This window comes from Pinus tabuliformis, chromosome 6, assembly GCF_031772625.1.
Source record: "Pinus tabuliformis cultivar Carrire ecotype Pingquan chromosome 6, CPIR1, whole genome shotgun sequence".
NCBI classification, from domain to species: domain Eukaryota; kingdom Viridiplantae; phylum Streptophyta; class Pinopsida; order Pinales; family Pinaceae; genus Pinus; species Pinus tabuliformis.
In genome coordinates this window covers 1,422,568,762-1,422,581,020 of record NC_142292.1, presented here as the reverse complement: position 1 = coordinate 1,422,581,020, position 12,259 = coordinate 1,422,568,762, and positions in this window count along the sequence as shown.

The window sequence follows — 12,259 nt, the reverse complement described above, 5'->3', positions numbered from 1 at the left end:
TTTCTTCTCGTCTTTTTTGTCCTCTGAGCTTCCTTCTCCATATGGACGTTTAGAACTCTCTCTAACCATTCTAGTGTTCCTCTCTTCATAGAGGACTTTAACCATCTCAGTAAAATTATAAGAACCTTTCTTGAATTATTCCTCTTCTGAAGAGGGGCCTTCAGGCTCTCTTTCTCTAGACATAATGGCTATGGATTCAGGCTCAGAAATTGGTACTGCTTGTACCTCTTCAATCTCAGTTGAAGACAAAACTTGAGGATTTTCAAGTGCAACTGGAATTGGAACTTTGGGTGTTGGAAATTGTGGGCTTGTGGCTCTCCTTCTGGGTATTACCTTAGGAGTTGCAAACAATAGCTTCCCTTCTCCTCTCTGCAACTTTAACCTTGTAAGCATCACAATTTTGCAACCATTAAAACCCTAATTGCAAAAACTCAAGCAATCAAGCAATTCAACTTTTGCTCTGATACCAACTTGATCTGTTTTTGTATGATTAGTTTTGTTGTGTTGATAAAAATTACATATTTATAAATATGTGCATGCTTATTGTTCATTGTGCTAAGGTTTCATTAGTTGTTGGTGCATACAATCAAGTAAATTTCCTTAAGTTTAACAAGACATTCACGAGAAAAATAGCTTTAGAAACAAATACTGAACAGAAAACATGTACAGTGCAGCGAACCATCAAAAAGGCACATTAAAACAATGTTTTGATGAAGGAGTTCACCTCTCCTGGGCTACATCTCCTTAGTCCAACTTCCATGGCTTGGTTCTCTGTATTAGCTCAATGTGGAAAAAATTTTGTTTGCAAAGCTCTATGGCTCCTGATACCTGCACTAATGTGTTAAGAATGTCCAAATTAGCCAATAACACCTCTTTCTGAGCTCAATTTGGTCAAAAATTACTCAAGAAATGCTTCATTCAATGTTTCCCTGGAAAACCCCGCTAAAACTAGAGAAGACTCCAGTTAGCACCACCAAAATTGGCAATTCCGCCGAAATTGGAGCGCCTCCAAAATTTTCGCTAACTTAAAATTCAGATTAATTAAGTTAAACAGGATTAGCGGTGCTCTAAGTGCGCTTATCCGTTAGCGCTAACCCATGGATATACAGTGTGGTCGTATGGTGAGGGGGTTGGCCCACGGGGTTGGCTCCTTCCGCTCCGTCGTCGGCATCGTTGTAGGCACAAATATAATGTTGGTGCCACCGTTTAACAAACCCGTTGTTGGCTCAACGACAATGCAATGGAGTTGGGAGGCGGAGGTCACAGGTTAGACCCGCCCTTCGCCCGTCCCTTAATACATTTTTCCACCTTATATATATTTGATGCTTGGACTTTGACCATACCATATGACATTTAAATGCGCCATTGTTTATATGTATGCGGATTTGGAATTTATAAGGTTTATATATGTGTGTGTGTGAGAGATTAAAATCATATAAAATAATATAACATATATATCAATATTTCAAAAAAAAAAATCCACATAATATTCATCATAAACCCATAATTCCACTTTGAAGGACATTTGACAATTTCACTTTCACACAACGAAACTTGCAAATCCTAAAGTGACACTTGTCACAGCCTCATTGGGAAAAAAACTAAAGAAGATTCCCATCATGTTGACTGTACAACCATGTCATCATTCTGTCTTGTTCTGCAATTTTTTTAGTTGTTTAGGAAAACAAACAGCAAACCTTTTCTCCTTCATCCGGATTCGGTTTTCAGTGAAATGAATTGTGTTGTGATTTTCTTGACGAGACGGACACATTCGTTCAAATTTCGAGCCAATCTGAGAACTTTGATTTTTGAGCTAAACACTGAGCACATGATCAAGGACACTTAAAAATTATTACGACGTGCCATTTCAGATACTCATTACTAATACCCATGTATCACTTCTCCCAGTATAATTCATGTAGATACTATTGAACCAATTGAGGTAGAAAAACTTCCTATGGATAATTATTTCTTTAGCAGCACTAAAAAAGCAATCATCAAGGGAATAACCAAAAGAAGAAGGGTTTATACAAAAGGAAGAATACCCAACAAATCAAGTGTGTCTTGGGATACTTCCAAACTCACCAAGGAAGAGTTTGTTGATGAAGTGGATAAACCCATAGGGGCATTTGCACATGCCAATAAATGGTCAATGAATAACATGAAGGAAATCATTAAACAGCCACAAGATAAAATCAATGGTCCTTAAGGCAAGTTACAATAACAAAAATCTCAATTGGAGGTTAGATACCAATAGAGGATTGTTGTTCTGTTATAGTAATACCATGATCATTTGAAAAATATTGATCATCAACTAAAACATGAATCTAGTAGCTACAACAATTTTTTTGTTTCTATTTTTATAAATTATTTGACCATGATCAAACGCAAAGTTCTTTTAACATATCAATGACTTGACAATCAAGACAAATTAGGACCTAAACATATTTCCAGAGTTTATGAGAGCGATAAGTTGAAAATTTGCATTGCCTTAGACAACTAATCATAGAAGCTCAATCATTCTCAAAATTTGTTTATTGATGCACTCAAAGATTGTTTTGGGCTTATTAACAGTACAATTGATCTTATTATTGACTTTCATATGCCAAGTCCCAATTTCTAAGAGAAGTTATGAAGGTATAATCATGTATTTATTATGTGCAAAAACAAATAAAAGATGCAAAAGGCTTGATCGGAAATGTAGACATATTCTCTATGCTATTTCTCTATTAGTTGTTGGTCCATCCACAAAGTTAAATTAGAATAGTTAACAATGTTTCTTCTCCATTATGAGGAGAATTAATTAATGTTGAAGAAAAAGTTTATGTTTGTAAATGAAATTGAAAACTTCACCTCTAGAGTTAATTTCATAAATCATGCATGTAACTCTTAAAAAAAAACAGTAAGTGGAAGAGATGGAGAAGTCAAGAGCTACATGGGAGAAGAAACTTCTAAAGTCTTGTAACTATCTAACTATCTTTCCTTTTTAGAAAAGAATTTATCTTTTTAATTTATCATTCAATTAAATTAGGAGAAAAAAACATTATTTTTTGTTAGTTTGGAATGTATTTACGCAACCCATGGCTAAGAGTTAAAGAGATTTCACTTTTTAGAGAAGTAACCTTGCGCATTGTTGTCAAGACTATATGTTTTGAAAAAATGAGAGTCAATTCGTGATTTGATCATTTATTGCTAGAAAATTTTGTATGGTACTCTTTATTCATGCATTTCCTTGTATATTTGGAAAAAAACATAGTTATTTACAGTTTCAAAGTATTTTTAATGTGTATGAGTTGATCTAATATTTTAACCGTTGTTAGATATTGGAGCTATTTTATTGTATTGTTTTATGATTGAATTGGTTGATAACTTTAATGTATGAATGTCATAGCAAGTTATTTTTCAATTAACTATTTATTTGGAAAAATTGTTCACTATTGTTGCTTTAATAATTGTTTAAAATTGATGAATTACTTCTCTATTTGAATAGTCATTCCTCATTATTCATACTTCATAAAATTAAGATTTTCAGATAGTTTAGCACAAGATAAAATAGTCCATTTACTTTTTGCAAATAGGTTAGACTTACATTTAAGATTTAGAAGAATATTCATGAAATTTCCTCTCAAGGAACAATCTCATTAGCGGCAACCATGCCCACATACTGATGAGGATTGTCATGGCAAATGAATATAGGCCTATTTTGGGACCTTAAACGAACGATTTCTCCTATTATTGACCAAGATGTTTTTGTTGAATTTTGTAGCTATTGTCAGTGTTCATAATTAATGTTCTAGCCCTTAAATTATATGTAAGACATGTTCTTCATATTGGCTTCAAAAGAAAGGGAAAATGAATTTTGAAATTTAAATTATTTTTTGCCTCCAAAATGTAATTCATCCCTCCAAGAAGTATAGGTGGGCTATCCTTACAGACACACCACTTGGGTTCATCCATTCACTATATATATGCCCATTTGACCTCGTCAATTGGAAAGAAATTTCGGATCACTTTTTCTTTAGTTCATCAACAGTAAGACAAATTTTGGGCAACTAATTTAGAGCTATTTTTATCGTTTATGTATGTTGAATTCTGAGCAGATCAAGCAAAATTGTTTGGGCAGAAGATTGGCATGTCTGGAGGGAAATTTTAGGAGGTGTGATTAGGGCTATGTTACTTGTTAGTTTGACTTTATGTTTGACTTGAAGAATTAGATATATCTCTGTTGAACTAAATGATTTCTTTAAGGAAAAGGTGGTTGGGTTTTCCCCCCATGTAGGTTTTTCCAGGGTAAAATTCTTTATGGTCCTACTGGCATTTTGATGCTCTATTAAGATCTTTTGTGTAATTGATTTATGATAAATGTGAATGAAAGAAATATTAATGTAAGAAACCATGAGTAATTATCAAATTAGAAGATCCTTGAAAAAACAACAATTTCCAGGCATCAACATGATCCAAAGTTTTCAAACTTGTATAACCGAGTAATATCATCGACTATTCCAATGGCAAGGACATCCTTAGAATCTTGTTTACTCTTAATTACGCTTTGGTGAGGTGAAAACTCTATTGTTTTACCTTCACATAAATGAGTGACCTGATTCGCTGATAAAAGGTTGCAAGAAAGACTTTGAACACAATATCATTGAAAATACCATCATCTACTTAAATTGTTCCAGACATTACCACACTAAGAGATCAATCATCACCAACAAATATTTGTTTGGTGTTACAATCATTAAGAGTAGAAAAAGTTGATTTATCCTTAGCCACATTATAAGATGCTCCAAAATCAATAAGATACTCATCAAAAGAAGTAGATGTTGCATTGAGGGGGAAACCAAAAGCAAAAAGTGCATATCCATGAGATGAAGTGTTAGAAGAAGAATCAAAACTGATGTTCTGCTTATTCATTGATGCTTCCAAGGCCTCCATATTTTTAAATAATTTTGACTCCACATGTCCATATTTCCCACAATAATTGCAACATTTGTATATCTTCTTACTCTTTGATTTGAAGTAGATGTTGCATTGAGGGGGAAACCAAAAGCAAAAAGTGCATATCCATGAGATGAAGTGTTAGAAGAAGAATCAAAACTGATGTTCTGCTTATTCATTGATGCTTCCAAGGCCTCCATATTTTTAAATAATTTTGACTCCACATGTCCATATTTCCCACAATAATTGCAACATTTGTATATCTTCTTACTCTTTGATTTTGATCCTTTATCGCCATTAAGAATAGAAATTGGTTGAGAGGGTTTGGAAGCATTACTTTGTTTATTGTTGAGAGAATGTTGCTTCTTTAGATGCTTGGTTTTATCTTTTGGTGTTAATCGCTCCAATATGCAATAGATTGTCTTGTTCTCTAATCAAAGAAACAAAAATATTCAAGAAAGGGTTTTTGATAGACATCACCTATAGTGTCTTTAGTTGCATAAAATATAGATACAAAAATAAAATATGTAAAACCAAGCTTGGAATATATATATAGTGTTTTCCCTCAAGTTTGACTTTGTGTTTTGAAATTAAATATATAACGTTTAGTACAAGATAACTCATTAGAACTTAAAGTCATTATCTAAATTTCAAGCTAATGAGATATGTTTTTTTGCTTTTCTTTGACTTCATTAGGATAATCGATTCCTTGAATATGACAATGTAAACCAGAAGAAATGGACATTCCAATTAAATGTCAATCTTATTATCCCATTTGAATCTCTTATCATCATCAATGTGGATCATTTTTTGTCCCAAGGTAATCAAGTACAATCCTTTACTTCCTAGTACATCCTCAATGTGGGATTTTCATGAGTAGTAGTCAGTATTGGTAAGCACAAGTTCACTTGTAGCAGCCATATTAGAATATGCAGATAATATAGTTTCAAAAGTTGAAACTGATTATATGAATGGAAAGATCTTGAAAAAATATACCATTTAAAAAAATGGCACTAAAAACAAACTTCGGATGTGAGAGTTATGCCTTCCTTTTTTTTAAGGCATTAATGATAACTAAAAACTAAATGGCCAATAGAAGTTGACCTATGTGGTGATGGAAGTTTATGAAATTAATTAAAATACTTTGCCTGCAAACTCACTTTTACAAATAAATTACTTTATGAAGTGACCCACTTTTATAAAACAAGTGAGAATGGCTTTATAAAGAAGTTATTTTATAGATGAGAGTTGCATGGGAAAAAAATAACTAAAAAAATATTAAATTTATTTTATAGTAATTCATTCATATTACAAGTTATGAATTAACTTGAAGTTTGCATAAACATTATCAAAAAATAACTCTTAAAACAAATTTGAACTCAATACCTCTTACTAAATAATATAACGTTTTTAACCAAGTGAGCTAGTGCATAAAGCATAACAATAGTAGTGGAGGGTGGGGGTGGTATTGTTGTTGTTGGAACTCTGCCGGGATGTGCTTAGCAAAAAAATGTGCTCATCCAAAAACAAAGTTTGGGAAAAATGAAAAACGCAAAACTCAAAAACAATGTCGTTAAATCTCAGTTAATTTACCCAAGAAATGCAAGTTGTCTCACTATTTTTTATTTTTTATTTTTTACTTAGTTAAGATAGCATAAAGCACACCGCAAGAAACATAAAGTCAAAAAAACACTTTCTGTTCTATTTCTCATTTGTTGATGAGACTGCCCAGAGCGAAGAGCATATGAAGACTAGAAAGAGTAGCAAACCAAGAGTATAAACTATAAACAAAAAACTGAAATATGAAGTTTGTTAAAAAAATGGTGTAATTGTAGTATATAATCTAGATTTTACAAAAATGGTTGTATATCGAACAAACAAACACCTTTTCAGATGAAATGAAAGGTATTCTTAACTAAAAATAGTGTTCCACATGCAATTGAACTACGTTTTCAAGCCAAAATGGTACATAAATAACAGATCTCAAAAATGTGGCAACATGTGCTTAAGGCCTCCATCACCAACGAAGACATCCTATATGTGACAGAGAACGAGATACTAGCAAGCAAATTTCTCTGTGAGACCGTATCTGCAACTTTTAATGGAAGTTGTTGGTGTCCATATTCCAAAGTACCGAACAACTGAAGCCATCTCCCGGAAAGCATATGACAAGTGATTTTATTACTCGCAGAAGCTCCCTGCAGGCTTGTTTTCAGTTTTTGGCTCAAATAACTGAGCTTGTTTATCAGTAATAGTGGCATTTATTTGACAGATCTTATAACCGGAATTTTCTCTTGGGTGCCTGGACATACAAGAGACGATGGTTTGGCTTTGAAAAAATTCGTATACAAAATGAGCTCTGGAAGGACTGCAAATATTTTGTACTATGCTTTGAAGAAGATAATATAAGCCCCTTATCGTTTCAAGCACTAAGAACTTCTAGGGTTTGTTCTGTAACTTGTCGCTTTCGGTTTGGTGCGGAGGACAAAAAATTGCAATTGCATCAGTATGTTAACTTACATTTGGAATTATTGTTAAAGAGAGGTTTATAACTGAATTAAGGTGAAAGAAGAGCTTTTTAACTAGCTCCACTGCTTTAAGCACTCTGATCTTTGGCCATCGAAAGTTACTTGAATTTAGAGCCGATAAAGGTGAGGTGACAGCAGAGAGGGGTGATGGTGACAGTTTGGAGGATGATCTGAGGTTTCTTTAAAATGGCTAAAGGTATTAATGCATGGGTCATTTGGAGAACCCTAAAGATGGCGTGGACATATCGATCAGATCAAAGGAAAGTTGCCCTACGTGATTTCTCTTGGGGTGACAAACAAGATCATCCCATCAAAGTTGTTGAAACATGAAGAATTGAAACTAATGAGGATGCCTAGGAAATCGCTTGATAGGACGCCAACAATGTAGTTTAGAACTTTGGGGAAGAACACATTGTCAAGGGTTTTATGGCTCGGACCAACACATTGTCAAGGGTTTTATGGCTCGGACCAACACATTGTCAAGGGTTTTATGGCACGGACCATTTTTCAGTCATCCCATTTCAAGCAAGTACGGTACTAGCATTAGAGCAGAGGCAGAAGGTGCCACTAGAAACTGTCTTGGAATATATGGATTTGATACTACAGAAGCCTCCTCGTTCCTCTGTAGGGTTTCTGAGACACTGGGAGGTAGAAGGCACATGAATCTAGTTCAAATCATCGTCCACATATAAATAGCGTAGTCTAAAAATGTTGTAAATTTGTCCATAAAACAATGGAAATTCTGGACATTGGGTGCCTCTGGGATTTTTTTATGTTGCTAAATCCATTTCCACCATCAAAAACAAGAATCGAGCATTCCTACCATCAGATTTTTTAGGACAAAAATGCCCAGATTCTGGTCTTTGGGCAAAATTACTCCCTCGGTAGACAACTTCCCTATAAATTGATTGCAGAACTTTCTTTTGACCTTTGACTGGTGCAAATATAGACTAAGGGTCATTGTGTGGTGAATATGAAGGGAAGGAGCTTAGCACTGATCCATATGTAGCTAGGAACAATAGGAAAAGATGAAATGTGATTAAGCAAAAAAGAAGCAAATGGAATGTTAGCATGGTTGTTGGAAAGGATTTGGGGGTTGCACAGATATTGGACTGCTTCGGAAAGGTGCTGATCGATAAAAGAATTTGGAAGGCACATAACAGCAGAAACCCCAAACTGATGGATGCAGGAAACCAAACAAAGTATTGACCAATCTTTTAAATAAAGACCAATGGATGAATTGGATCTCTTTCAATATGGAGAAGATGTAGGTAACATTCTTAGAGATGGTTTCTCGATTTTTCTCCTCCATCTTTAAATCTCTGGCCCGCATGTTTTGACTTAAGATCCAAGTCTACAGCAAAATTTCTAATCTCAGTCACAGTGTTGGGGCTTCCTTTGAAATTTTGCACAAAAAGGCTGTTGGAGTAATCAGGATGTAAGTTGAAATCTTTTTATGGTTTGAGGGAAAGTGTGGACATAATGCCAAGAGACAAAATACATAATCAAATCCTTGAAAGCTGTAATGTTACTTTTCAGTGCACCAGGTGTCATGTGCATGGGAACATAGCGAAAGACCATACAAACTCTTTTCAAGGAAAGTATGAAGGATGTTATTAGCAAAGCCTTGGGAAGATGGCAATAATAGGTGTAGTGCACAAGGAACCTAATCTAACAAATGTTGCAGAAACAGTTCTTCCACCCTTTTTTCCTAGATTCATGTCAGAATAACAAAATGAAGAGCTCTAAGAGGAAGCATAAAACGAGAACTAACAACAACCTTGTCACTCTTTCAAGAAATACAAGAGTCCACGACCTAACAGTCGGACTATTGAGTTCTTTCTGGATTTTTATAAGCTGCTTAGATTATTTAGGTTTCTGTGGTTGGGATTGTGGTTGGGATTGTTGATTAATGGAGGAAGATTCACAGATTTGAAAATTTTTGTTGACATTTCAAAACCACAAGCCAGATCCATTTTCAAGACAGATTTAAATAGTACTATGAGCAGAGTGTAAGATACATAATTCAAAACACCCTAAATTGCCAACCAGAAGTTTTTGAGTTTGTGATTAATCATATAATATATTTCGGAATGACGTGTTTATCTGCAGGCCTTCAAGAAATCGAGATCAGCTACTCTTCTTTTTATTTTGATGCACAAAGCTTCGAGTAACCAAAATTCTTTACGAATGCCCCTTCCATACAGGGCTGTGATTATAGTATTTAGGTTTCCGTGGTTGGGATTGTTGATTAATGGAGGAAGCAACTTAGAGTTGATTTACCAAGGGTGATTGAAAGGGCTATTGTCAATATGTAATAGTAAAATGCGTAGGTATTTTAACTCAGCTTTTATGTCACTAATTCTAAATAAAGAAGAGTCATACTCATTTGCTAATTTCAGACCAATCTCTCTTTGTAACTGTATTCAGAAAAGCATAGCAACATTGATAGCTTCAACAATTTGGTTTCTTGCAAGGTAGGCAAATACAAGAGACCATTGGGATAGCACAAAAGAGACTACACTACATGAAGAGCAAAAAGACGAGATTCATAATAAAGTTGGACCAATCAAAACCTAGAACAAATCAAATTGGTTGTGCTTGAGATTAATTGCAATCCATGTATTGTTTAATCTCTGTGGTTAATTGGGTCATGGAAGTGTCACATCTGTGAGCTATGTCTTTTGATTAACCGAGTCTTTCTGCAGGGTTGTCCTCTTTCCCCTTTGCAATTTCTATTGGCAGCGAAAGGTCTTAGCAGGGACTGCCATTGACGCAAAAAGGAAAGGAAGCTCAAGTTATAAAGATGTGATTTATTCTTTTAACCAATCTATTTATGAATCGTATTCTATTTAAATGGATTCAAGGGGGAAACAAGGAAGATATTCTTTTAACTACTTTATTTAATTGGCTTTGAGGGGAAAACAAGGAAGATCTTTTAGCTACTTTAAATTGAGAGAGGAATAAGCAAAGAGATTAATCGGTTCCCCTATATGATTATAGATTTTCAAGTAAGGCCAAATTACTTTGTCCTTATCCTTAAGCCTGATAGGTATGGTAAAGAGTTTGTAGAATTTATTAGCAAAAACAAGTGTATGAATGCCTATAGTCCCAAGTACATTTATCGGTTGGATTACAAATTACAAAACGGAACCAAAGTGGTCCAAGTATTTGATATTTACGCAGAGAAGTAGAAGAAAACATTGAAATCTAATGATCCATTATCCATACACATCAATTATGGAAGGATGTTGAGAAGAAATCTTAATATATCAAATGTTTGGAATGCTGCAACTACTGACCAATGTTTGGGAAAATGGCTTAGCCAAAAAGAGCTAAAACTTTTTAAAGTATTGCATCGTGTAGTTTTATGAGCATCTAACTCTCTCATGATAACAGCCTATTTAATAACACTCAAAGACGACCTTTCAACTTTACTTCACAGTTATACGGCACATTCCAAGGATTTAAGTTGGTGTTAAACGACCAAGTTTGAAGACAAATAGGGGAGCTGGTGATGGACAAGTCATACCAATGGGATTTTTTTGGTGGGAGAAATAGGGGCCACAGAATTTCTGCAGTGCTGGAGAGGTACTTCTCAGAAACACAATTCCTTAAATACAAAGGCGGGCATGGCAGAGGTAGCATTAACGTGTCTCTTAAAATTGGTAAATGAAAAAAAAAAGGATTGCAAGGCTGCATGTACTTGCAGATTATCTTCTAGTTATCAATTGGATGAGGGGTGTTGGCCATATTCAGCATGATATCTTTCAACCACTTGCAGATCAGATAAAAGAAATCACAAACCTTTTTCCAAAGTATCACATGCACATATTTTGAGAATTAAACATGGAAGCAGAAGGGCCTTAATTTACAGCAGACAGACGTTTGCATATATTTTTGTAATATACAGGGCAATAAATGGCTACTACCTTATGATGATCCTTGACTCAGTTTCCTTTTGCTGTTTAATTTACAGCAGATAAACTTTTACATATTTTTGTAAGATATACAACATATAGGAACCCAAACAAGAAGTTTATGAGCCGAATCATCCAAAGAACTAAAAAGAATTTAGCAGGATCCGGAAATGCAATCTTCAAACATGTCTTGAGGATGCATAATAAGCAAGCGGATCATCATGCAAATCAGGCTGTGGAGAAGGAAGAAGGAATTGTCAGAGAGAATCAGGAGGAATACTATCTCAGCGTGCCATAACTCCCATCGAAAAATGACAAGAATGAAGTTTTGGTATACAACAGGACAACATAGGAGTAAAGAGAAACATCAAGAAATAGAATGTACAGCACAACAAGGAATAGAATGTACAGCCATCGGGAAATCCAAAAAAACTCGGACAGTCAAAGGAAAAATCATGACAGCGATGAACAGCACATGAAAGATGTCAGTGATGGCAGCACATTAAAGTACCTTTCCAGTATGGATTTTTTTTATAATATTTTTGTAGATTCCAGTTAGCTAGAGATTTTAAAAGCCCTAGACACGGGAATGGAATAATAGCAGTTGGAAACACGACAGTATTTTTCATTGTGAATATTAAAAACAATTCAAACAGCATTCCTAAACTCAAAAGGGCATCGGATAAAATCCTCAGATTACAAAGCGTATTTCAAAACACATATTATATTAATTGTGGTATCAAAGAACTCAATAAAATCGCCATGGAGATGAATTCAATACAGTCCAGCAACCAAGAAGTTTCTTTATGACATACGTGTACATTTAATGCAACCCCTAATAGGAAAATATTTCTAAAACAAAATCTCCAAGAA